The following is a 5,725-nucleotide window of genomic DNA, read 5'->3' on the forward strand; positions in this document are numbered from 1 at the left end:
CTCAAACATGGCCTTTTAAAGTGCTTTTCCTTGTTCTGCTTAAAACATCAATTTAACTTGTTTGATCATGCATGAAAATAGTACAAATGGATAGATTGGATTTTTCTGATCATTTTTCATATATAATTTGTCCAATTTGGAGTTACAGAATAAAAGTTATGAATTTTTGAAGTTTAAATAATATTCTGGAATTTCCTGATTTAATTTAAATCCAGAAAATCAATTACTGCGTCAGCCTGACGTCAGTGTGACGTCAGCAGGTCAACGGAACAGGTCTGGGTCAAACCTGACAGTGGGTCCCGCATGTCAGGGTGATTATTTTAATTAAAGTTTAATTAAAACTAAACCTGTTTAATTAACAGGGCTGGGCCCCACCTGTCATTGACTCAGGGGAGTCAACCAGGGCCCACCCGTGGTCAAAGTCAAAGTCGGCTGCCGGCGTTTAGCCGCCGGCGAGCCCGACGCGGCGGCGGGAGTGGTTTTGGCCATTTCGGCCACCAAATGGACTGCGGAGACCACCGGAGTGGAGCTGAGGACAAGCCGCAGCTCTTGGTGGAGTCCGTTGGGGTCGGGGTGGCCGGAGTTGGCGCCGGCGACGACTTTGGCGGCCACCGGGGTTCGGTCGAGGATGAACTTGGCGCTAGAGGGGTCGGTGAGGCTCGTGGAGTGGCTAGCTAGGTGCTGTGGGACTCGGTGAGCAAGATGGACACCATCTTGTGGCCGGAGTGTGGCCGGAAGCACGTCGGCGACGAGGTCCGCGACGGTGCGGGCGTGTGATCCTCGTGCGGTGGCTACACGGCTCGGGAATGAGAGAGAGAGGGTCGTAGGAGTAGCTAGGCTCACAGCGCTCCCGTAGAGGCCACCGGCGGGGTCGGGGACGAGCTGAGGCAGCGACGGCGTTGAAGGGGATCTCCGGCGACGGCGAGCTCGGGCGAGGTCGGTGCGGTGGTCTCGGGCCGCTCGAGCACACGGGGCTCGGCTAGCTCGATGAGGTGGACGGCGGCGAAGCTCCTGGGCACGGTGGCACGGCGTGGGGTGGACGGAGGGCGTGGCTACGGCGAGGGGGTGGCGGCGATGGCGTCGGCCATGGCTGGGGCGTGCGAGGGGGAGGAGCTGGAGAGGAGAGGGGGTGTCTGGGGGTTCGGGGGAGAGAGGGAGGCCGGTTCACGGCGTTAGCCGGGCGAAGGAGGCGGCGAGGCGGCGAGCAGCTGCATGGCGAGCTGCGGTGCCGCCGCCGAGCACCTTGGCTGCCTGCCTGGCAAGCCAAGCAGCTCGCTGGAGCGGTGGCCGGGCTGGGCCGGCCAGGTGGGCTGGCTGGTGGGCGACAGGTAAGTTTTTCCCTTTTTTTCTGTTTCTGTTTTTTGTTTAATATATCTGCAACTTTGTTGAATTTAATAAAATACCTAGACAACTTCAAAAATCACCAAACTATTCCTGGTCCATAGTTGGATTATTTCCAACATGAAACATTTTAGTTTGGAGATATTTGAGCATTTAAATATTTTATATTATTTTAAATGCCCAAATTCAAATATTTATGATTTAATTCAAAAACCCTAGGATGACCTAGGAAAATGTGCACCACTTTTGGCAGAGGTTCTGAACCAAGGCAAAAATGATGGGCATTTTAGAAGGGCATTTCAGGTTCATTGAAAAATTATTTTAGTAACCCTAGTTGGTTTCAGAGGGAACTGGGGGTTCTGTCATCCCCATTTCAAGTTTCTGATGAAAGAGTAAACATGATGCAACACTCTAATGCATGACTAGCTAGGGTGTGACAACTCACCCCCACTCAAAAGAATCTCGTCCCGAGATTTGGGTTCCTCCAGGAAGAAGGCGGGATATTCAAGTCGAAGACGATCCTCCCTTTCCCAAGTTGCTTCATCCTCAGAATGGTGCGACCATTGAACCTTGAGAAACTTGATATTATGACGTCGCGTGGTACGTTCGGCTTGATCGAGGATACGAATGGGGTACTCTCGATATTTAAGATTATCTTGGAGATCAAGCGTTTCGTGGTCCACTTCACGGATAGGATCCGAGAAGCAACGCCTGAGTTGAGAAACGTGGAAGACATCGTGAACTCTGGAGAGGTGCGGAGGTAGTTCCAACTGGTAGGCAACTTCTCCTCGTTTGGCAAGAATGCGAAAAGGTCCAATGTAACGAGGAGCCAATTTGCCTTTGATACCGAAACGATGGGTTCCCTTCAGAGGGGTGACCCGAAGATAAGCCTTCTCGTCAACCTCGAAAGTCATAGCCTTATGTTTTCGGTCATATTGACTCTTTTGACGAGATTGGGCTGTTTTCAACTTTTCACGAACGATACGAACTTGTTCTTCTGCTTCTTGAATCATATCCGGGCCAAAGAATTTTCTTTCCCCGGTCTCTGACCAGTTAAGGGGTGTTCGACATCGTCGTCCATAGAGAACTTCAAAAGGGGCTTTACCCAAGCTAGATTGATAGCTGTTGTTGTAAGCGAATTCGGCAAATGGAAGGCACTTCTCCCAGTCCATTCCGAAAGAGATAACGGAGGCTCGAAGCATGTCTTCTAGAATTTGGTTGACGCGTTCCACTTGACCACTCGACTGAGGGTGGAAAGCGGTGCTAAAAGAGAGACGAGTCCCCATAGCATTTTGGAAACTTTCCCAAAATCGAGAGGTGAAAAGACTTCCTCGATCCGAGTTAATTTCCAAAGGAACACCATGGAGAGACACTATTCGGGAGATGTACAAATCTGCCAACTGACTAGCGGTTATACTCTCACGAACAGGTAAGAAATGGGCTACTTTGGAAAGACGATCGACCACGACGAAAATAGCATTATTCCCTCTCTTGGTCCTGGGAAAACCGGTAATGAAATCCATACCAATTTTATCCCATTTCCATTCAGGAATAGCTAAGGGTTGAAGGGTGCCAGCAGGCCGTTGATGCTCTGCTTTTACACAACGACAGACGTCGCAATTTGCAATATACTGAGCAATTTCTCTCTTCATCCTAGTCCACCAGAACCTCTGGCGTAGGTCCTGATACATCTTAGTGCTACCGGGATGAATGGTGAGAGGAGATTCATGAGCTTCCTTAAGGATTAATCGCCTTAGGTTGCGCACTTTGGGAACCACTAGTCGATTCCCGAAGTATACGACTCCTTGATCATTAATGGAGAAACAATTTGCAATTCCTTTTTGAATGTTCCTCTTGATACGGGAGATTCCCGGATCTACCTTCTGTGCTTTGATAATTTGATCCGTAAGGGTAGGTTTTGCCACCAAGGTGGAAACAAAACCTTGAGGTACAATGTGAAGGTTAAGTTTCCGAAATTCCTCATGGAGAAGCGGTTGACTTTGTTGTAACATCAGGTTGTTACAATAAGATTTACGACTTAGCGCATCAGCCATGACGTTGGCTTTCCCTGGGGTGTAGGTTATTCCTAAGTCGAAGTCTGTGATCAATTCAACCCAACGTCTCTGCCTGAGATTCAAATCCGGTTGGGTGAAAATGTACTTCAGACTTTGGTGATCAGTGAATATTTCGCAACGATTACCGAGGAGGTAATGTCGCCAGGTCTTAAGTGCATAGACTACGGCTGCAAGCTCTAGATCATGAGTAGGATAATTCTCCTCATGTGGGTGCAATTGCCGTGAAGCGTAAGCAATTACGTGTCGATCTTGCATGAGAATGCAACCTAGTCCTTGTCGCGAGGCGTCGCAGTAGATAACAAAGTCCTTGGAGAAGTCTGGCGGTACCAGCACGAGAGCAGAGGTCAGGCGTCTTTTCAGTTCCTGAAAGCTGTGCTCACATTGTGGAGTCCATTCGAACTTCTTATCTTTCTTGAGGAGTTCGGTTAGAGGTTTAGCAACTTTGGAAAAGTTCTCGACAAAGCGACGACAATAGCTCGCTAAGCCCAGAAAACTCCGAACTTGCTTGACCGATTCAGGCGGAGTCCAATTAAGGACGGCTTGAACTCGCTCAGGGTTAACAGCAATACCTTTACCAGATATTACATGACCCAGATAGGTCACTTCTGACAACCAGAATTCACATTTAGAAAATTTGGCATAAAGGCGATGCTCTCGAAGTTTCTTCAACACTAGCCTTAAATGTTCGGCATGTTCTTCCTCATTCTTGGAGTAGATGAGTATATCATCGAGATAAACTACGACGAATTTATCCAAATACTCCATGAAGATTGAGTTCATTAACCGAGAAAAGGTGGCTGGAGCGTTGGTTAAACCGAAGGACATGACGGTGTACTCGTATTGGCCATAACGAGTAACAAAGGCCGTTTTAGGAATGTCCCCGTTTCTGATTTTGATTTGATGGTAGCCCAACCTCAAATCCATCTTGGAGAAGACTGAGGATCCAGCGAGCTGATCATACAGGTCGTTGATCCTGGGAAGCGGGTATTTGTTCTTGATTGTGACCAAATTGACAGGTCGGTAATCTACAACCATCCGGTCCGTACCATCCTTCTTCTTGACGAATAGGACGGGGCAAGCCCACGGTGATGAACTAGGGCGGATGAAACCCTTTTTCAAGGATTCATCGAGTTGTTTCTTAAGCTCGGCTAGTTCTAGTGGTGCCATCTTATAAGGTCTTCTAGCAATCGGAATGGTTCCCGGAATGAGGTCTATTACGAACTCAACATCCCTGTCAGGTGGAACACCTGGCAATTCCTCTGGAAAGACATCCGGGAAGTCACAGACTACCGGCACGTCCTCAAGGTCTGGCAAAGGGCTGGCGTTAAGAGAATATAATTGTCGCTTGGGTATTCGGGTCAAGACATTGACTATCTTCCCCGAAGGATGGGTGAGTTGAACAGTCCTAGAGAAGCAATCAATTTTGGCTTGATGAGCTGACATCCAGTCCATACCCAAAATGATATTAATATCTGAAGATTTAAGGGCTATCAAAGACGCGAGGAAAACAAGTCTGTCGACTTGGATTTCATTTCCATAACTTACCCTAGAGGTCTGCCATCTAGACCCAGGGGTAGAGATTTCCATAGTGGATGGCAAGTCACAAAATGCAACGTTATGCAAACGAGCATAATTTTCAGATATAAAAGAATGAGAGGCTCCTGTATCGAAAAGAACAGATGCCGGGTGACAATTAACAAGAAGCGTACCGAGAACGACGTTGGGATCCTCTTGAGCTTCTTCGGCAGAGATATAGTTGACATGGCCACGTGAAGCGGTGACCGGCTTGGCGTGGAATATTTTTCCTGTCGGCTTGCCACGACCAACAGCTTTAGCAGATTGATTGGGGTTGGTCTGGGGGCACTCACGCATATAGTGACCAGATTCCCCACACTTGAAACAAGTCACGGAACTGGTACGTGGAGGAGCATTGTTGGTTGGACCTCCATAGGGCTTGGCTGGAGCAGACTGTTGAACGGGGCGAGGCGCCTGGAAAGATGGCCTCGGTGTGAATCTGGGTGGCAGGGCGGTGTTGGGTACCCACACGCGGCGCTTCTGAGGACCAGCACCGGATGAGGAACCCATGTCACGGCCATGCTTGCGTGTTGCGTCATAATCGGTCTGACCAGTTTCAGCACTGATGGCTTTGTTGACAAGTTTCGGAAAAGATGTGCACTCATGCAGACGGAGGTCGCGGCGAAGCTCAGGACTAAGGCCCTTACGGAACCTTGCTTGCTTCTTGGCGTCAGTAGACACTTCCTCAGTTGCATATCGGGCGAGCTTACCAAACTCCCTGCTATAGGCATCCA

This window comes from Triticum aestivum, chromosome 2B, assembly GCF_018294505.1.
Source record: "Triticum aestivum cultivar Chinese Spring chromosome 2B, IWGSC CS RefSeq v2.1, whole genome shotgun sequence".
Lineage (NCBI taxonomy): Eukaryota > Viridiplantae > Streptophyta > Magnoliopsida > Poales > Poaceae > Triticum > Triticum aestivum.